Source organism: Spinacia oleracea, chromosome 4 (genome assembly GCF_020520425.1).
Source record: "Spinacia oleracea cultivar Varoflay chromosome 4, BTI_SOV_V1, whole genome shotgun sequence".
Lineage (NCBI taxonomy): Eukaryota > Viridiplantae > Streptophyta > Magnoliopsida > Caryophyllales > Amaranthaceae > Spinacia > Spinacia oleracea.
Window position 1 is genome coordinate 21,171,026 of NC_079490.1, and position 23,091 is coordinate 21,194,116.

Below are 23,091 nucleotides of genomic sequence, written 5' to 3' on the forward strand. Positions count from 1 at the left end.
TTTCTTTCGCTTTTGCTTTGGAACGACGCAGACTGTGTAACGGGCGCTTGTAGGGCGAGCGTTATGTGCAGTAGTTTGATCGGAGTTTTGGTGACTCGCGATTTTCAGTTACCCTTGTTAGTGGGGTGACTTATATATTCTAAGTAGCTCTTAGAATTTGGGAGGGGTTGTAGCCATTCTAAGGTTCATTTTACACGATCAAACCTTAGGATTGTGCCCCTATGACGTGTGTATGGCATTAGCGTCGAGAATTTGCGATAAAATCGTCATTTCGAGCATTTTTAGAGTGTTTTTCTCAAGCCCCCAATTGTAGCTACGGGATTGGCTTGGTTCTATAATGCTTGGCATACGTTTTTATGCATTCATGGTGACATGGATCATGAATAGTTTGAACCAGACTCGTTTAGTGCGAGGTACGTTCGAGTAGTGATTTGCTACTTCTCTTGTAAATGTCGTATTGTGCGACGTTGCCATGGTCAAGGTAGTCACATGTTGAAGTGTGCCTTGACCAAAAGCTAGGTGCCTTTCTTTACTCATAATCATATTTAGAAATCTTTTTGACTCACTTGCAACATCGAGATAAACGCATACTTAGCTTAAACCAACGACACTTTATTATGTTCGAAGAAGTCTTTGAAAATTATTTGAAATCCGAGTCCTACTGTGTACAATCCGAGGTCTCCTAAGTAAGTTGACTTATAGAAGGGTTCGTACAGGATTACTGAAGGAAATAATGCCCTTGGTCCAAGTATGCATTCTATGTTAAGTCTAATAAATGCGGTTCAGTATTAATTAACAAGTTAATAATTCAGTGAGATCAAGTGAGCTGAATGCCTAGCTAGAGGCCGCTTCAGTTCAAGTGGAATTAATGATATTAATCCACAGCTTACTCTTGACTGAACCCGTAGGGTCACACAAATAGTACGTAAACGGATCAAGTATTTAATGGCATTAAATACTCCATCTATGAATATTCGGAACCGACGGATCTTGGTTTCAGTGGGAGCTAAGATCGTCACATGCAAGAAATGAATACTCCGGAAACGATGATATTGCCGGAAACGGAAATATGGATCGTATCGGAAATATGAATATTATCCAAGTCGTAGATGTTGCCGGAAACGGAAACATGGTACGTATCGGAAAATATTATTGGAAATGGAAATATTACCAGAATCGGAAATATTGCCGGAAACGGAAATATTGTCAGAATCGGAAATATTGCCGGAATCGGAAAATAATTCCGGAAACGGAAATATTAAATATTTGTTCGAAACGGAAATTAATTCCGGAATCGGAAATATTAAATATTGTTCGTATCGGAAATAGATTCCGGAAATGGAAATTTAATCGGAAGCGTATCGTACGAATTAGCATCGGACGAGGCCTGCCGGACGAAGGCCCAGCACGAAGCCAGGCCGTCGCCCAGCAAGCACGCACGCCACAAGCCCAGCGCGCGCCAAGGCCACGGATGCGTGGGCCTTGCTGCGTGGGCTGCAGCTCGCACGCATGGGCAGTCCTTGTGGCTGCCGTGTGTGTGTGAGTTTGTGCTCATGCGTGATTCCTGAATCTGCAAGAGTCAGTATATGATTAAATGTCTATTCCTAATTGGATAAATTAATTAAATAGAATTCATGTAGGATTCTAATTCCAATTAATTCGCATCCTACTAGGATTACGATTCCTTTTCCATAACTCTATAAATAAAGGCCTAGGGGTCATAATTTATACACAAGTTTCAAAGTATTCAAAAGTGAGTTTTTGAGAGAAAATTAAAACACATCTTGCTCATAAAAGTGCCGAATTTTCTAAGTACCTTAAGGGCGATTCTAGTTGGTCAATCTTAAGGCGGATCCGGACGTGCTGTGGACTATCTACGGAGGGACGACATTTGGAGTCCTAAAAGACTTGTTCTTGTTCGGTTCGGGCGCAGCTAGGGAGGGCACGCAACAAAGAGTATGCATCTAATTATGCTATATGATTATGTGTAAATAATATGTTTCCTGGGTTAATGGTTGTTTCCGCATGATCTATGTAAATGTCATATGTATCATAACCTAACAGTGGTATCACGAGCCCCTTATTATTTTCATAATCTAAATTGCATGAACATGGTTAAATATTACAAATTTGCAAGAATTAAAAGGGGTGATTAATTTTCGTAATTGTTAATTAATTGCAAATTGCGTTTATTTAATTATATGTACGCAGTTTTTCGGCAGTTTCTTCATTACTCATCCGAATTAAGTGATTTTTGTGTCAATTCCGCATGTAAAAGGCATTCTAAAATTTTGACAAAAACAGTATTTTTCTGCCGAACCCAGAATTCTCAAATTCGAAGCCTAACTATGACTTTTCGAAGGTTTTAGTTTTTCGAATGCAAAATTTCGTAAATTTAAGATGTTAAATTAAATATTTGCGATTCCTGTTGATAAATCTTGAATTTTTGATTGACCTACTGCATATGTTTAACAAGTTTGAATGCCTAGTCTTGTTAATTATGCAATCTAATTTGTAATTATGATTAATTTGTTGAAAATTAGAATAATTTAGAATTAATTTGATTTTCATAATTAATTGTAATTTAATTAGAAACCTATGATTAAAAACCACCATAAAAATTGTAAATTTACGATAAATTTTAAATTTTTATGACCTAGACTTGAATCCATAACAATCGGAAATCAATTGGATAATAAATTTTCGATTTTTCGCCCTAAAATTATGAAATTAATAATATTTATTAATTTGTCATTAATTTTAAATATAAATTTTAAATTTTTTATGCGATTCGTTCAAATAACTTGCACGCACGAAGCAATGGACGCTTCGTGTTACCCTTAAGGGGTGTTGTATAATGCGGGCATGCGACGACGAGCAAGGGAGCTCGTCGCCCGTGCGGCACGAATGCAATGAGCAAGGGCGTAGTGCACGAGCACAAGGCAGCAGCCCTGCCTTGTGTCGTGTGCCACGAGCAATGAACGAATGGGCATGGGCGAAGGGCGAGCCAAGGCAGTCGCGTGTGGGCAGCAAGCGAGCTGCGCCACAACGCGCGCTGCCTCGCACAAGTGCGCGCAGCCTCGCGCGCAGCGAGCGCAAGCTCGCGTGCCACGAGCGCTGCGCACAGCATCACTCGCGCGCACAGCGCGCGATGTCGCCCGCCCAGCGAGCGATGTCGCGCACCAGCGAGCGATGGCTCGCGCGCGCGCAGCGAGCGATCTCGCGCGCCAGCGAGCGATCTCGCGCCCCAGCGAGCGATGGCTCGCGCGCGCAGCGAGCGAGCTTGCGCGCCCAGCGAGCGATCTCGCGCGCCAGCGAGCGATGTCGCGCGCGCGCGCTGCGAGCGATAGCTCGCGTGCGATGGGCGCTATGCGGAGGCTTGCGTTGGGACAGCAGCAGCTATGCTACGAGCGCATGGGCTGCGCGCACATGGCCAGCAATGGCTGTGTGCGTACGGCCCATGGGCGTGCAACGCGTAGGGTGTTTGCGTTACGATTAGATCGTTTTGAATGTTTAATTTGAAAATTTCAGTTCACGTAATTTTAATTAATTTTAAAATTAATAATTTGAATTAATTTCTTGGATTTTAATTTTGAATATTATAATTATAATAAATGGAATTTATTCTAATTATTTTACTAAAATTAAAATCATGAATTAATTTAAATGCGACTGAAATTAAATTAAATTTTGGATTCAATTATAAATTTATATGAGCTTTAAATTTTAATTAAATTTGTATGTTTCCGGTTAGACTAGAAATACAATTTTATGTTTAAAATTAGTAAAGCATATGAATTTATTGGTTTAAGTGGGAGCGCTTTTTAGTCATAAACTCTTGATTAGGTCTACAAATCCTTAAGGTTAAAACAACTCGATTAGAATTAATAAGGACTGAATAATTGGTAGATTATTGGTGACCTTGATTAATTGCTGCAAATGTTTACGTGATGCATAATGTGTTTTACTAACCAGCTATGTGGGCCATTCATGATAATGAATGGGTGAATGGTATATATTGTATATGTACTGTTTTGCAGGTTATGAAGTGACTAGTATGGCCCAAATAGGATAGAAAATATGGTCTGCGTACCATTAATTTGAATGTAATTGGTCTAAAGTACCAAAGTTATTTTTCAATTCAAATATGGTCTGCGTACCATCAAATAGTTGTAATTAGTTATAGCTTATCCTATTTGAAGAAAATGGTGCCTCCCACGGAGATTTTCAAGACGGACTTTGAAGTCAAAGCTTCAAGATGAAGTCGGGCCATACTAGATCACAAATATCTTATGCATGTTTTAAGTTATTTATTGCTTTAAATATGTCTTAAAATGCATGAGATCAAAAGCTTGATTATGTTGCATGATTAAGGATTTTAGTTCACTTAAAATCTAACCAACATAGTAAGAGCCTTAAGTTCCAAACTTAAAAATTGAGTTAAAAGGTGCCATGCCAAAATATACACTTGCTTGGATATCCTTTACATCAATCTAGTAATAGTTTTCGCTCAGCGAGGTGTTACTTATTGGTCCTAAAGGGGCAAGGTACACAAATAATTGTGAGTACATGTTAGTTTTGGTGAAACTCAACGATATAAGTAAGGAGTCCTTTTATGTCGTGGCAAATTCGATAGGTTTACCTAATAAGTTCTTAGACGTACCTATCAACCAAGAATAGTTTCTAGACTATTAGCAAAAGGCTTTTGCTTACCTAAGATGTTCTAGGATTAAGTCGACAAACTGTGCTTAGTTCTTCAATGATTTTAGGATCTTGGAATCATTTTATTCACACCTGCCGGAACACATAACTTGAATAAAATGCTTAATAAACATTGAATTATGCATGTATGCTAGAATTTAAGTTTATTAAGAGAAACTGTGAATGGTTATTTATTTGTTTATTCTTTTCAATTGTAGTTTTTAATATGGCAAACAACAATTCATTCAACATTCGATCAATTCTCGAAAAGGAGAAGTTGAACGGGAAAAACTTCCTTGACTGGCAAAGGAACTTGCAAATAGTTCTTATGCAGGAAGAAAAGGAGTATGTCCTAGATGAGGCGATGCCCGAAGCTCCAGGCGACGGGATCACTCAGGCAGCCCTCAATCGTTGGATTGATGCCAACAAGGATGTGAAATGTCTAATGCTCGCCACTATGAGTGCGGATCTGCAGAAAACGTTCATCAACTCAGATGCTTTCACAATCATCAGTGAGTTGAAGAACATGTTCCAAGATCTGGCTCGAGTCGAAAGATTCGAGACTCATAGGCAAATTCTTGAGACCAAGCTTAAGAAAGGCGAGCCCGTAAGTCCACATGTTCTCAAAATGATTGGACTCATTGAGAATATGAGTCGGCTGGATCAGCAATTTTCTCAGGAAATGGCTATAGACACCATCCTCCATTCTCTTCATAGCGGGTATGATCAGTTCAAACTGAACTACAGTATGAATAGTCTGGACAAAACGCTCACTGAGCTTCACGGTATGCTGAAGACCGCTGAAAAGACGCTCAAAAGTGATAAGCAGGATGTGCTTATGGTGCGTGGGGGCAAGTTCAAGAAATCTGGAAAGAAGAGGAATGCTAAGAAAGGTGGCAACAAGGCCAGCCCAACTAAGCAAACTGGCGCCAAATCTGCAAAGAGGAAGGTCAGTCAACCCACTTCTGAATCCGAATGCTTCTACTGCAAGAAGAAGGGGCATTGGAAGAGAGATTGCTTGAAGCTAAAGGAAGATCAGAAGAACGGAACAGTCGTTCCATCTTCAGGTATTTTCGTTATAGACTGTATACTTGCTAATTCAACTTCTTGGGTATTAGATACAGGTTGTGGCTCACACTTATGTTCCAATCCACAGGGACTAAGAAGAAGTAGAAAGTTAAGCAAGGGAGAAGTCGACCTACGAGTGGGAAATGGAGCACGGATTGCTGCATTAGCCGTAGGAACTTACTATTTGTCGTTGCCCTCCGGGCTAGTTTTGGAACTGGAAGAATGTTTCCATGTTCCAAGTCTTACTAAAAACATCATTTCAGTTTCTTGCTTAGATGCTAAGGGATTTTCCTTTATAATAAAAGACAATAGTTGTTCGTTTTATTTTAAAGAGATGTTTTATGGATCTGCTAGATTAGTCAATGGACTTTATTTATTAGATCACGACAAACAAGTATATAACATAAATACCAAAAAGGCCAAAAAGGATGATTCAGATCTCACCTATCTGTGGCATTGTCGATTAGGCCATATAAACTTGAAACGCTTAGAAAGACTTCAAAGGGAAGGAATTCTAGAACCATTTGACTTAGAGGATTATGGTAAATGCGAATCATGTTTACTTGGCAAAATGACAAAGCAACCTTTCTCTAAAGTTGGAGAAAGAGCAAATGAACTATTGGGTTTAATCCATACAGATGTATGTGGACCAATGAGTACAAATGCTAGAGGTGGTTTCAGCTACTTTATCACTTTCACTGATGACTTCAGTAGGTATGGTTATGTCTACCTAATGAAGCATAAGTCTGAATCCTTTGACAAATTCAAGGAATTTCAGAGTGAAGTAGAGAATCAATTAGGCAAGAAGATTAAGGCGCTGCGGTCTGATAGAGGCGGTGAATATCTGAGCTATGAATTTGATGACCATCTGAAAGAATGTGGAATTCTATCAGAATTGACTCCTCCTGGAACACCACAATGGAACGGTGTGTCAGAACGGAGGAACAGAACCTTGCTAGACATGGTCAGGTCAATGATGGGTCAGGCCGAACTTCCATTAGAATTTTGGGGACATGCACTAAATACAGTTGCACTCACTATAAATAGAGCTCCGTCTAAAGCTGTCGAAAAGACTCCATACGAATTATGGTTTGGAAAGCCTCCAAATGTGTCTTTTCTTAAGATTTGGGGATGTGAAGTATACGTCAAACGATTAATTTCAGACAAACTTCATCCAAAATCTGACAAATGTATCCTTGTGGGCTATCCAAAGGAAACAAAGGGGTATTACTTCTACAATACATCTGAGAACAAAGTGTTTGTTGCTCGAGATGGTGTCTTTTTGGAGAAGGATCACATTTCCAAAATGACAAGTGGGAGAAAAGTAGACCTCGAAGAAATTCGAGTCGAACAACAAACTCTAGAGAATGCTCAAGATGACATTCAGGATGAAACTCAGAGATCTTTAGAAGAATCTGGTGAGAATCATGGTCAATCTAGAAATGTTACCCCGCGTAGATCGCAAAGATATAGATCTCAACCGGAAAGGTACTTAGGTATTTTGACGAACGAGAGCTATGACGTTCTATTACTTGAAAGTGATGAACCTGCGACTTACAAGCAAGCTATGACGAGCCCTAGCTCCAAGCAATGGCAAGAAGCCATGCAATCTGAATTAGACTCCATGTCTGAAAACCAAGTATGGGATTTGGTCGATTTGCCAGATGGCTACCAAGCCATTGGAAGCAAATGGGTTTTCAAACTGAAAAAGGACAAGGATGGGAAACTTGAAGTTTTCAAAGCTAGATTGGTTGCAAAAGGTTACAGGCAAGTCCACGGTGTGGATTACGATGAAACCTTTTCACCAGTTGCAATGCTAAAGTCTATTCGAATAATGTTAGCAATCGCTGCATATTACGATTACGAAATATGGCAGATGGATGTCAAAACTGCTTTCTTAAACGGCGTTTTAACAGAAACTGTGTTTATGACACAGCCTGAAGGTTTTGAGGATCCAAAGAATGCTAAAAAGGTATGCAAGCTAAAGAAATCAATCTACGGATTGAAGCAGGCATCCAGGAGCTGGAATATACGTTTTGATGAAGCGGTCAGTGACTTTGGTTTCATCAAGAACGCAGACGAATCTTGTGTATACAAGAAGGTCAGTGGGAGCAAAATTGCTTTCCTAGTATTATATGTCGACGACATATTGCTTATCGGAAATGACATTCCTATGTTGAACTCTGTCAAGATTTGGCTTGGGAAATGTTTTTCGATGAAGGATCTAGGAGAAGCACAGTACATATTGGGCATCAAGATTTACAGAGATAGATCTAAAAGGATGATTGGACTTAGTCAAAGCACTTATATCAATAAGGTGCTTGATAGGTTCAAGATGGCGGACTCCAAGCGAGGCTACCTACCCATGTCTCATGGAATGACTCTAAGCAAGACTCAGTGCCCAAAAACACTTGATGAGCGTAGACGAATGAGTGGGATTCCATATGCATCATTGATTGGTTCAATAATGTATGCTATGATATGTACACGCCCGGATGTTGCGTACGCACTCAGTGCTACGAGCAGATACCAGTCAGACCCAGGAGAGGCGCATTGGACTGCTGCCAAGAACATTCTGAAGTACCTGAAAAGGCACAAAGATGACTTCCTGGTCTATGGTGGAGATGATGAATTAATTGTTAAAGGCTATACGGACGCAAGTTTCCAAACCGACAAAGATGATTTCAGATCACAGTCTGGGTTTGTCTTCTGCCTCAACGGAGGAGCAGTAAGCTGGAAAAGTGCTAAGCAAAGCACCATTGCGGATTCTACAACTGAAGCGGAGTACATTGCTGCACATGAAGCAGCAAAGGAAGCTATATGGCTAAGGAAGTTCATAGGAGAACTTGGTGTAGTCCCCTCCATTAAAGGACCAATAGCCCTGTATTGTGATAATAACGGAGCTATTGCACAGGCAAAAGAGCCTAGACAACACCAGAGAGTCAAGCATGTACTTCGTAGATTTCACCTTCTACGAGAGTTCGTTGAAAGAAAAGAAGTCGAGATAAGCAAAATTGGAACTGATGACAACATATCAGATCCATTAACTAAACCTCTGCCGCAAGCGAAGCACAACTCGCACACTGCAGCTATGGGAATCAAGCATATTGGAGAATGGCTTTGATGTCTCTGTTTAATGTTTTAAAGTTTTAGAGTTTAAATCTTTGTAAAACATTATTGGTTAATCATTCACAATAAATGAAAGGAATTCATTTTTCCATTTAATTCGTGGTTTATTAAATGATGAGTCCCTTCAACTTGACGATATATTCAAGATAGACTGTCAGGACCAGTCCTGTGACTAAGAAATGTCTATCAAGTGAACTTGAATGTCAAAGGTTGAAAATGGTCCCTAATCGGAGTTTTCTATAAAATTGGACGCATAGAAAACGTTAGACGATTAGAGTGCAAGATGACTAGTAGTTCTGTTTCTTGAACTATGTGGACATGGCAATGTCATAATCATTTGCATAGATACTTACTTTGGGAAGACTAGTATCGGACAAGACCTATGAAACTTTACTGTAAGAGATGAAAGTCTGTCATAAGTAAATTTCATTAAATTATTAGACACTAAATCCTCAATACCTGAGTGATTTGAGATTACTTGTTTGAGAACTGGTTGCTTTGACGTTGACCAACCGTCGCACCGTAAAAGGAGGCTATAAAGGCAACGCTCAGGTAATCACCTATCAAACGAAGTCTAATCTCAAGATCGCAAGATTGGGATTGTCCTCCCATAAATCGGGATGAGATGCTTAAAAGTTGTACAAGGCCACTCGGAGAGCTAGAAACTGTGAAATGCATGGCCGTGCTCGGATGAATCATAGGCTATGATTATCTGTTTATTTGATCAGTTGAACTCTGAAACCGAGGAACACCTCTGGACATAATAAGGATGACAACTCTTACCTTATGTTCAAGAGCAAGCATCGAGCGACAAAGGAATTAGGAAATGCACACTTGTCCCTAAGGACAAGTGGGAGACTGAAGGAAATAATGCCCTTGGTCCAAGTATGCATTCTATGTTAAGTCTAATAAATGCGGTTCAGTATTAATTAACAAGTTAATAATTCAGTGAGATCAAGTGAGCTGAATGCCTAGCTAGAGGCCGCTTCAGTTCAAGTGGAATTAATGATATTAATCCACAGCTTACTCTTGACTGAACCCGTAGGGTCACACAAATAGTACGTAAACGGATCAAGTATTTAATGGCATTAAATACTCCATCTATGAATATTCGGAACCGACGGATCTTGGTTTCAGTGGGAGCTAAGATCGTCACATGCAAGAAATGAATACTCCGGAAACGATGATATTGCCGGAAACGGAAATATGGATCGTATCGGAAATATGAATATTATCCAAGTCGTAGATGTTGCCGGAAACGGAAACATGGTACGTATCGGAAAATATTATTGGAAATGGAAATATTACCAGAATCGGAAATATTGCCGGAAACGGAAATATTGTCAGAATCGGAAATATTGCCGGAATCGGAAAATAATTCCGGAAACGGAAATATTAAATATTTGTTCGAAACGGAAATTAATTCCGGAATCGGAAATATTAAATATTGTTCGTATCGGAAATAGATTCCGGAAATGGAAATTTAATCGGAAGCGTATCGTACGAATTAGCATCGGACGAGGCCTGCCGGACGAAGGCCCAGCACGAAGCCAGGCCGTCGCCCAGCAAGCACGCACGCCACAAGCCCAGCGCGCGCCAAGGCCACGGATGCGTGGGCCTTGCTGCGTGGGCTGCAGCTCGCACGCATGGGCAGTCCTTGTGGCTGCCGTGTGTGTGTGAGTTTGTGCTCATGCGTGATTCCTGAATCTGCAAGAGTCAGTATATGATTAAATGTCTATTCCTAATTGGATAAATTAATTAAATAGAATTCATGTAGGATTCTAATTCCAATTAATTCGCATCCTACTAGGATTACGATTCCTTTTCCATAACTCTATAAATAAAGGCCTAGGGGTCATAATTTATACACAAGTTTCAAAGTATTCAAAAGTGAGTTTTTGAGAGAAAATTAAAACACATCTTGCTCATAAAAGTGCCGAATTTTCTAAGTACCTTAAGGGCGATTCTAGTTGGTCAATCTTAAGGCGGATCCGGACGTGCTGTGGACTATCTACGGAGGGACGACATTTGGAGTCCTAAAAGACTTGTTCTTGTTCGGTTCGGGCGCAGCTAGGGAGGGCACGCAACAAAGAGTATGCATCTAATTATGCTATATGATTATGTGTAAATAATATGTTTCCTGGGTTAATGGTTGTTTCCGCATGATCTATGTAAATGTCATATGTATCATAACCTAACAATTACATGAGTGAATCAAAATACTGTTACGATTTTTGGAATGCTGTCTAAGGATTTGCTGGAAGCCAGGGTGCAGGCGTCAAGATATTACTTGTGCCCGTGTGGCACATGCTTTAGGCTTTTAGGGCCATCATTTCCAGAATTGCAATAATATAAACCGCTTTCAAATTGACTTAGATTTACTTGGTGTATGCCTGCACAAAAGGTCAAGGTATACTTAGTTCTTTCCCTAGTTCTTTCATTTCAATTTTTAGCCCCCAGTTGCTATTATGTCTTCTCATTAATGATGCTTTCATATTTCGATTTTAGATGCCCGTGTCATATGTCTGAGTAGGGTGAGCCTTGGTTAAGTGCCAAGTCCTATTGACAATGTCTGATTTTTCCAAAGGGGATTCACAAGCATTTGAATTACCATGAACGGGTGCCCTAAGTTAGAAGGAACGATGGGGCGATGCCGTAGAACAATCCTCTTTATTGCAAGCTTACTGCCTTTACTACTTGTTGGCGATTATGACTGTGTCTAGTGGTGAAAGAAGGTCTTTAAGTGAGTTAGTTCGCTTTAGGGAGGGTCAAGTCGAGTATTTTAGAGGTCATGGACGCTCGCGCTAGCTCCCATTCAATTATGGCAAAGCGATCTTTTGAGTATTGGCTAAGTGCCTAGGAGTATGAGTGCTCCTTCTGGCAAGGGTACGTTCCCTTATTATCTTTCGATGTGTGCTCATTTTGGCATCTTGATGACTTGGATTCTTCCTTTGACTTAAATTTTTCTTTCGACTTGGATTTCAAGTAATTAAATTTCAATAAGGGACTCTATTTTTTATTCTTGTTATTCTATAGGCTTTAACATTTTTGCAAATTGGTTGGACCGAATCATGGATTGCCTACGTATCCGCCTTAAATAGATTTAATTTGGAATCAGGTCTTGCGTAGTTCTTAGCCAGAAAATGGTTTCTTAGAATGCCGATTTTAAACAAGTACGTTCGAGTAGAATCGTAATGTTTGAAATAGGGTGAAATAAGTGTACGAAAATTTTGGAGCGCGCGTATTTTGCGTATTTTATATGATCTTCTACCCCAAGTGTTCGTTATTCTTCCGCATGTATATAGGAAAATATACGTACACTTTTAGGAATTGGGAGTTGAAAAGTGATAAGCAAGAACGGCGCCCAGGGCTGGGCGTTATTAATTTTGGCGCCTAGGGCTGGGCGTTGAAAACGTGTTCTGGGCTGCCTTTTTGCGCTGCTCCTTTTCGTTTTGTGCCAAATATTTGCGAATCTTTTTTGTGCGCTAAATGCTTCTTTTTCTTTTTAGACGAACTTTAAAGGCGCTTTGCAAAGTTTTTTTTTTATGTTAAGCGTAGAATGTACTTTTCATTTGTCTTTTTTTTTTATTCGTGACTCAAGACGGCTTGAAAGATGGGTTGAATGAGATAGGATAATTTATATAGGTATTAATCAAGCATGAGGACTGGAAAGGGTAGAAGATCGTAGAACTTTATGTAGTTTTTGTGGTATGATTTGGATTGGTTGACTCAATTCTTTTCTTTCGTTTACTTGGGTAAATTTCGCACTTTGGGAGGTACGGGCTAAGTATTTCATGGCTCGCTCTTGTCGCTCTCCCTTTTCTCTTTCTCTTTTTTCTTTTTTGCTTGGGATTTCTCCCCTTTTTTATTTGGGCTAAAAGGTAGATGGTTGTGGTCTTTGAGTCACGAGGCAAGACTGAGTGAGCCTCGTTTGGTAGGCCTATAGTGGACCTTTAATTTTAGTAGGCCTAGGGTGGACCTTTAATTTGTCTTACTTTGCAAGCGTATTTAGTCGTTTCTTAAAATGTGCAAATAGCGTAGATTCAAAATGTTGTTTTTACTTTATTGAAATTTAACGAAAGAATTACATCGAAAATAACTTTTTTGCTTCTTTTCAGATTCCAGTTTCCGGGATTTAATTGGAAGTTGTGATTTAGACTCAAACTTTCATTAATTTTTCTGATTATAACCCGTGTATGAATACAAGGAGGTGGCCTAGACTCAAAATGATGACGCGGCGTAAGCCTATAATACTTGACCAAGCGACTCTCAGGCTTTAGGCTAATTGGACCATGACTTTCGTTGGTTGGCACTTTAGATTTTAACCCTTGGGTGTTCATTTGTCATGCGCCATTTTGCTTAATGTTGGCAAGGTAGTTAGTTGGGGAGATCGAATTTTCATTTTTGCAAGACTAGAATCATTAGTGCGGCTTCCCTCTTAGTGTGTATTGCTTTACCCCAATGGTAGCCTTATGGCATGCCGATTTGGGTATTTTCATGGTTCGTCATGTTGCATTCATGGAAAATATTTTAGTCCGTACTTAGGAGTACTTCAAGGAGCGAGTGGCTCGAGAGGACTAAGATAGTCGTGACCCAATGTGATCATAAGCCTTGAGGCCATTAAATTTTTTTTTGCCAATGGTATTGACACCTTATGCTCACTTTGGGGGTTGTGCGACTATGGAGGAATGATTTTCAGAATGTGACTGTTTCCATTTTGCAAATACTTGAATTACATAATATATTCTTTTTATTGGTGAGAGAGAGTATTGAGGCCGTAGATTCTTAGCAAGGGATGACAATTACATATGGGTGCTTATTGATTTAAATGTTAGGAAGGGAGACTCAATATGGTTTAACCTTTTAACTTGCAGAACGACACCAAGCATTAGGACCGATTCTATGTATAAGACAACTAAGACTTAGGATTTAGATTGTACTTTGGCATAGCCTAGTCTTGACTCGGATTTATTTATTTTTTATTCGAACATTATTTTTCCTTGAAAACTTTATTCGAACATCATTTTTTGAATACTTTGCCCATGTGACATTCAAGGTCATTTAATCAGCGTGCTCGGTTAGTGCCGAACATTGTCATCATAGGAGGCCTAATGACGACGCAAGGAGTTGTTTATTTTATAAGTCGTTCTTAGAATCGAGTGCCTTTTTTCATACGTCCTCGTAGCAAATTTGTTACGATTTTTTTTATTGCTACGTATACTTTATGCGCGGGTACCGAGGCTGTTGTGCCTGACCAAAAGGCCAGGCAGCAACTTCGGGGCCCAGGCCTGGGAGTTGGAAATGATTGGCGCCCAGCCAGGGGCGCTGAAAATGCGTCCCTGACTGGTACTCGTATTCTGTTCGCGTATCCTTTTTTCGTATATACGACTTAATTTTGCGTGCTCGCCTAATAACGTCCTTTACGCGTTGTGCAGCGTTGTGGGATCCGTTACAGGCTGTCCTGGGAGTCGCTTATTTTTGTGGCGATCACCCGGGGCTGCGGAACACGTATTTTGGTATAACTCTTTGGCCAATTGGTGTTTATGAATGTTTGGGCAATTTATAGGGTTGTCGGTTTCCTAGTATTATTTGTCACACACAATCACATAATTCGCTACACATAACAAACATTACAACATGAAGCAAAATAATATGTCACGTAGTTTATGATAGGCTTCTATGGGTAATATTTGCGTCGGCTTGGTACCGCTTCTATCGTCGATCCAACACATGCCCCGGTCGAGGTAGTGCATTCACGAGCGAATTTCGTCCCAAGAGGCCAATCACGATGTAAGCCAAGGGGGCATGCACCAATGAGAGGGACCTAATGGGCGAGCGATTGGGTTTGGGACAGGTGTACTACTAGCAAAAGTGCCGAGTGGACAACATTTGAAGCGTATGCAACCCCCGGGTGGCGATGGGTATCCTTATTCCCAACTCCCGAGATGAAACACGCCAAGGGAGCCAAGATTCGTTATGCGGTTCTGCCCATTCACATTATATGCTGATTTTCAGGTCGTCCCAACTTGATAGGGAAATAAACGCGGGGTAGGATCGTTTTACCCTTCGGCTATTTTGATTACCTACGAGCACGAGTATTTCATTAACTTCCCCAGTGGAGTCGCCACTATGAGGGGGTCGAAAAAGCACGAGGCTAATGCATGACCTCGTCCCTCGTGGGCGTGACGTCGTCAGATCAAGTGTAATTGGATTTCCTGTGAGTTTACACCCAATCGACTAGTAATATAGGAATCGTCATTCAGTTTTTAACGACAATGAGAAAAACTAACAAAACCCGGTTATCGTGACATAAAGGGAGTGCAATTATGTTCGACCACGACGGCCATAGGTTCCCTTGTGATCCCTGGTGTGGGGATCGCTCAACGTACACCCGCAGGGCAGAGATTGAGAGTTCGGGGGACTGTAGCTACCGAGAGGAGTGCTCATCGATAATACTCCAGAGGCAGGTTATCCTTACTAGCTCAGCATAAATAATTGAAGGGACATGCGTTAAACTATTAAACTATTCTGAATTGATCTATTCTGAATTGATTTTAGCAATATGCAACACATAACACTAAATCGGTCGTGATTATCTTATTTAGATTGATTTAAGGTACCTAGCATGATAATTTAATTGTCCAAGGTATTATCTTATTAGGCGTGATAGATCAATCAAGTTAATAGTTTGACAATTTTATAAAAGGGTGATGAAAGCGATTAAATCATATGAGGGACACATTACAACGCACCCTTGAGAGGTGCGTTGTGGTTCTCAGAAAACTAACCACTTGGCTTTGCTATTTCTCCTTTTATTTAACGAATCTCGGGTTTCTAAGCAATGTTCCAGTATTTAGGCTTAATTCATCAAGCTACAAGGGGCAGGATGCGTTCTGTTCGACTTTTGGGTTGATTGCAACAGAACGCCGGATCAATTTCGCAGCGTGAGGCTTAGGCTTAAGGCTAGAGTCAATACTCAGGTTATGGCATTGTGTGTCGTTTTTTCACGTCGGTTTTAGGCTGTATTTATAGGAAAAGGGTGTGTGGAAAGATAGATTTTAAGATACGAATCCAAAAAGAATCCGGAGGTAAAACGGCCCCAGGCATTTTCAGCGCCCAGGGCTGGGCCCCAAAGATTTCGGCGCCCAGGTCCAGGCGTTGAAAATGGGATTTGGGCCGAGTTCTTTGTCAGATTTGGACTCTTAGAATACGGAGCTTTTGAGATTTATCCGAGTCTTTTAGTGCGTATTAACTTATGACGGAATGCGTCTGGGCCCGTTACGAACTCTAGGTTCGTTAGGAATTTAATTAATACGTAACTCTTATTTTCGAATTATACCAGGAATGCAAATTCTATCTCCTTTAGGATTTATGTTGGAGTGCAACACCTAATTCTGACAGGTTTCTATCTTTTATGATTTTGCCACTTTTAACAACTACCTTTTACGGCAGTTACTATTCTTAGCAGGTTTCTATAAATAGTAGCTTTGGCTGAAATGAAAGGGTGATTGAGATTCGTTATTTTATAGGAGATGCGTTGCCAAGTGGAGATTTATGTTCTCATCATCGAACCTTCCCTTTCGGGAATGGGGACAAAAGTAGGTGTCTACAGAAGCAAACCCTAACTTTTGGAAATTTTTGAAAATTTGTGTTTTTGGGAGTTTTTTGTGGAAATAGATGATGAATTTATGTGAGGGAGGTAAAAAGGAGTGAAATTTTGGTGGTGGTTTGAACAAATTTGGTGAATATTGGAGGTAGGAGGGGGCGAAAATGGAGGGGGAACGAAAAAAAGGGTGTTGAGTTTTGAAAGAGTGAGGCGCGAGAAATGAAAAGAAAAAGGAGGAGGGTCGTATTTAATAGAATTGTTGGGCAGAGCCTGCAAGGCTGTGCGCGCGCACAGAATTTATGTGCGTGCGCACAGACATGATGAAACCGTGTGCACATAATTTTTATGTGCGCGCGCACAAGCACTAAGTTAAGCCACTGCATCAAATTTCCAATTTTGTGCGCTCGGTGGCGGTAATATATAATTTTGGTAATTCCTTTATTTTAAGTTGCAAATTTTTTATAAAGGAAAAGAATTATTAGGGTATTCAGGATCATAAGGCTACTTTGTAGTAATGAATACTACAAAGTGGTATTTGCAGAGCTCTAGTTTAAGAGTTGCTTTGCATTAAATGATAGTGCAATGTGGTAATTCCTTAAACTATTATTTAAAAGCTACTTAATAGTAATTTCATACTATTTGAGTGATTTTGCGGAACTTTAGGATATTTTGAAAATTTATTTTCCTAAAGTGACAAACAATATTTGAGTACTCAATATTTTTGAAAAGTCAAATACCTGTTATTTAAGTTTATTTGAAAATGAGTTGAATTTTTAATTATTTAATTATTTTTATATTTCGGAAAAACAATTACTTAAATTCAAATTTAATTATTTTAATTGTTCGATTATTTAATAATAATTTTTGATTTATTTTAAATAATTTTGATTATTTAGGAGTTATTTCTTAATTATTTTCGAAAATTATTATTTATTATAAGTGCGGAAAGGGTAGATTAAGAAGGGTATATTTAGTTTAAGTATGCATTTAAGTGTCTTTTATGTGCTAAATGTTTACTTAATTGGAATGTATTTAAAGCTTTGATCATGTTTTATTTTCCTTTTATGTGATTAATTGCATCATAATTCATGATTAAGCATATACTTGTGCATTGAAATTGTATGGCTTGACAAAAATAATTTGTTTCGTGTTGGGGGTTGTTTTCTGTTATGGAAACGCGTTAGTAAGACTTTAAGTTGTGTGCTGCCTCAAAGTTTTCCAATCGAGGATAGTTAGAGAAGCTTGATAGTGAGACTCCACACTTGTATGTGAAGAAGATTGAATTTGCATGCAATTATTTTGCTATACTTACGAATATGCCACATTTGAGGAAGATGAATGTTATGCCTGAGATGATCGTCTATTGTTTACCCCATAGGACACATTACATAACGCTTAAGAATAAATTTCACGATATGCATTTGAGGATGATACACCTAACTGGAGGAAATATGGCACTGTAGATGGTAGATGGAGGTATGATACTGAGGTTATGACTACTATTATTGAATTAATAGAAATGTGTTATGAAGATGGTAGGTTTGCTATAGGATTAGGTATAGGTGACATAGATGATGATGATGATGATGATGATGTGTATGAGATGGTGATAATGATGGTGATGAGTATGAAATGGAAGAAAATGAGGAATTGAATGATGATGATGATGAAGTTGTTGTGGTTGAAAATCCGAATTCAGTGGTTCGTGAACCTACTATTGAGTTGTCTAGTGGATCTGAAATGGAACCAAAAGCTAATAATGAGGTAAATAGAGTGCCACAACAGGATGATGGGGTTATGGATGAATATTCTGGTCCGGAAGATAACATGGATGATCTAGAGGATTAAGATTTCTCTCTCGGGCATTACAAAGAAAGAGATGATAGGCGTGATGCCACTAGCATTCGAGTATTATTTGTCTTCGTTAATTCTTCCAGTTAATTTTGAACAATGAAGTAGTGAAGCTATTATTTATGGTTTTAGTTGAACAAGTTGTTCATTGATTAAAGGATGTGGATTTCTCATTGAAGCAATAAAAGTACTTAGTTTTCTTTTCATACTCTTCTCTAAGTTTCTAAACTTGTTTTAATTCAAGTGAGTTCGAGAAATTAACGCAAAGGGATTCTGTTTTTTATTTCTCGAATTAAAGTGCATCGTGGTCAGTGACCACTTAGCTATGGGGTTCGAACAAGTCAAGGGGGTGGCCAGTAGGTGGCGCCACTTTCCCCATCCTGTTCGAAATTTTATGTATTTGTTGCAAAGTAATTTGACTGGTTTGATGGTCTATAACCTTAGTGTTATCCATGTCAAACCCAGTCATTAAAGTTAGTCTTGGCTGAACAAGGAATAGCCGATGTTATTATGTAACTAGCCGCAGTACTTCAGAACCTAGCAGAGACTAGGAAAAAATCAATCAATGACCCTGCTGGGGGAATATTTAAGAAAGTAGCCTAGAGTAAGCTCTCCACTGTACCAAGGGGAGTCTGACTCAAATGTACCGGAGAACTGGCTGAGAGAATTTGATAAACTGATATTGGATGTAAAATGTCCCGAAAACCTTAGGGTAAATAGTGTGGTGTATTACCTTACGGGAGAAAGCGGACTTATGGTGACAAAGGTGTGAGAATGCCTTGAGGGCTACACCAGAATTTGGATGGGAATTATTCAAGGTTGCTTTGAGAAACAAGTTTTACCGACCTTACCTGAAAAAAAAAACAGAAAGCCCAAGAGTTCATTTAGATGAAGATGGATGGTTTTTCTTTGTCAGAGTATTATTCTAAGTTCATCGAGCTATTTAGGTTTGCACCTGAAGTGGTGACAACGGAAGAGCTTAGGGCTCAAAGGTTTGAAAATGGATTGTCAAATGGATTTGCAGTTGTTACTATCTGGAGAGACCTTTACTTCTCTAGATACCCGGGCGACGAGCTCCCTTGCTCGTCGTCGCATGCCCGCACTATTGCAACACCCCTAAAGGGTAACACTTAGCTTCCATTGCTTCGTGCGTGCAAGATTTGTGAATGATTTACATAAAAATCGAAACTTTTATAATTAAATTTATTGACAAATTAATAGCCCATATTAATTTCATAAATTTAGGCGAAAAATTGAAAATGTATTATTCAAATTAATTTCCGATTACATGTATTTTTAGGGATTCAAATCTAGGTCATAAAATTTTATAACTTTCAATTTTAACAAATTTTATGGTCGTTTTTAATCATAGGATCCGAATTAATTGCTAATTAATTATGAAAATCAAAACAAATTCTAAATTATTCGAATTTCAACAAATTAATTACAATTACAAATTAGGTTGTATAATTAACAAGATTATGCTTTAAAATTGTTAAACATATACATTAAGTCAATCATAGATTCAAGGTTTACATACAAGATTCGCAAATATTTAATTTAACATCATAAAAATTACAAATTTTGCGTTCGAAAAACTAAAACCTCCGAAAAGTCATAGTTAGGCTTCGAATTTGGAAATTCTGGATTCGGCATCAAATCTTTGATTTTTGTCAACATTTTAAAACGTCGTTTACATGCGAAATTCACTATAAAATTATAAGATTCCGACCATTATTGGCAAAACTGCCGAAAAATCCTGCGAACATATAATCAAATAATCGCACGAATTTGCAATTAATTACATACATGAAATTAATCACCCCTTTGATTCATTAAAAATTTATAAAATTTAACCATGTTAACTATAATTGATTATGGAATTAGTTAGAGGCTCGTGATACCACTGTTAGGTTATGACAAATATAAACAATATATTTCATGCGGAAAAACCATAAAGCCAAGAATCCAAATTAATTGTCACATAGTCAATTCGCATAATTTAGGATACATACATGTGATGCGTGCCTTCCATAGCTGCTCCCGAAACGAACAAGAACAAGTTTAGGACTCCAAATGTTGCCCCTCCCTAGATAGTCCACAACACGTTCGGATCCACCTTAGATTCAATTAACTAGAATATTATCTAAGGTTTTATGTTTATTCGGAAAGCTTAATTATTAATTTAGGCAAATTATTAAATTCTTTCTTGAACTTAATCTATGTGAATACTTATTGAATTGTCATATAAATTGTGATTATAAACCACGTATTTATAGGGTGGAAATAACGGAATTAGATTCTACTAGGATTCCAATAACTAAATCCATTTGCCTTTTGACGATTTCAACTCCCACTGGAACCGAGATCCGTCATTTCCGAATGTTCATAATTAGAGTATTTAATTCACTTAAATACTTAATCCGATCATGTACTATTTGTGTGACCCTACAGGTTCAGTCAAGAGTAAGCTTTACTCTTGTTTTGGTGCTTTAATTAGATGATTAATTGACTTTTGACTAATATACTTTAATCTAAGGTATCGTTTGGTTGACCATAATAAGTAAAAGTTTATAGGAAAAAGATTTTTCCATGTATAGATATTTCCTAGGAAGTACTACGTAGGAAATGTTGTTCTGTTGAACATGAGAAGTTGCACTTACTTCGGGGACTAGGTAAACAAGTTCCTTCATTTTGTGGGAAGTGAAAGTTTCTAGGAAAGTAGGAAGTTTAACTTCACGTGTCATTGCTAACCAAACAATACCACAATATTCCACTTCTTAGGAAGTTAACTTCCCATTGTTTTTCATGTCAACCAAATAATAAATAATATATATAATTTAAAACGGTCATATTTGCTCGGTTATTAAAGAGTCGTGTAGGAAATCATTAAATTGTTCCAATAAGAATTAAGATTTGTAATTTATTTTAAAAGAATGCTTGTGCCACACTTCCTCGTAGATATATGAAGGTGTCATGTACATATATTAATTAATTGTGTCCCATAACAAAACAAAAAGGAGTAATGTATAAAGTTGCAGTACGACAATACCACATAAGTCAATTTAGTTATTTGGCGAATGAGGCTAAAAATAATAAAATTATTAGGGTAGAAATATATAATATTAGGATAATTAATAGATATAAAAATATAAATTTTACAAGCTGCACCAGTTACTAACTACTATGCACGACATCCTACTATTGGTTCAGTTTCGTGTTACGAGCAACGATGTGCTCATGCAGTTATTTGAGTATTAGACGTGATGTGAGCTATGGGCAGAAGTCTATACTTCACAAGCATATGAAAAATTAGTTACACAATGTGAATGAGTATTTCTATTAAAAATCATTTTTGAAATTTAGAATAATACATATGTGTTATGGCCATGAATCCACTAACTACAGAAATATGTCATTGATATACTTCTTCACTATTCAATATTTGATCTTTCTGCATTCTTATTCGAGGACAAAGCATAGGTTGCCAGTCTGTTTCAGTAATCAACACCTTGCATCGGCTAATCCACTTGCAATATGGTGCAAAACTTGATTTATCGTTTTTTGCTGTGAGCATCCGCGCGCGATAGCTCGCGACCCAACGCCTAGTTAAACCCAAAAGTAAAACCCTAACCTTAAATATCTCTTTCTTTCGTCAAAATTCTGTTTGGCCTTTTTTCTCCTACCCCCGTTTGTTTTCAGACAAAAGTTTCTTCTTCAAAGATGTAGATCTCAAAATTTTCTTGAACATTATTTCAAGAATCAATTTATTTCAATTTATATATGAGGAGTTATGGGCGTTTTAAAATCCTGCAGCAGTATTTTTTCTTTTCCTCTCCTCTCCTCTCTTTTTCTTTGCTCTCTTTGCGTCGCCTGCCCAGCCGAGCACCCTTTCTCGTCCTTCCCTGCACTCGACGCCCTCGTGTAATCCCCCGTATATTTATAAAGTTTATTAATATAGTTTTACGAATAATTAATTATATTTAAATTATATTGGTGAATTTTAGTAATAAATATACATATTTAATGTATATTTATTTATTCAAATGCATTTTAAATATTTTAAGAATTTACGAAATCATAAATAATTTTAGAATTTTATTTCGAAAAGAATTCGAATTACAAAAACGATTGAATTTGGAAATTCAAATGCAAACTTAAATCTAATCCTAGCCCAAATTGGCAAAGCCCAATACAATGAACCCATAACCTTCCTATACTCCTTCACTTTCACGTGAAAATAGAAAAAAAAAAAACAAAACAAAACCCTCCTTCAAGGTTTCACGTAACTGCTATCGCTCCTCCCCTTGCTTGTTGCTGCTCAGCCGCCAAACACCGACCGCCGCCGGACCACCATCCTGCACGGCCACCAGCCCTCATCCGCCTTCGGTACTCCTTGTTCTCCTCCTTCTCTTCTTCGTTCTTTTCTCACGTTACTTTGTTCCTTCTCTCCTCCTCACTTGTTTCAGTTTCCTTACAGCACCACCACCAACGTCGACTCCTTGCTCCAGCCGCTTCAACCTTGCCGTCGCCTGACCGACTTTCTGCACGGTCGTCTTCCCTCTCTCCTTTTTCTCTTTCTCTTTCTTGCTCTCTTTCGTCCTCCCTTCTCGGTTGTTCTCTTGCTCCTCTCTCACTTGTTTCTGTTTGTTGCGGCAGCCACACACAACCACCCGTGCGCCGCCGTGCCTCAGCCCGCCGCCGGTCCGCTGTCGCGCCTGTGCTCTGCCGGCTAG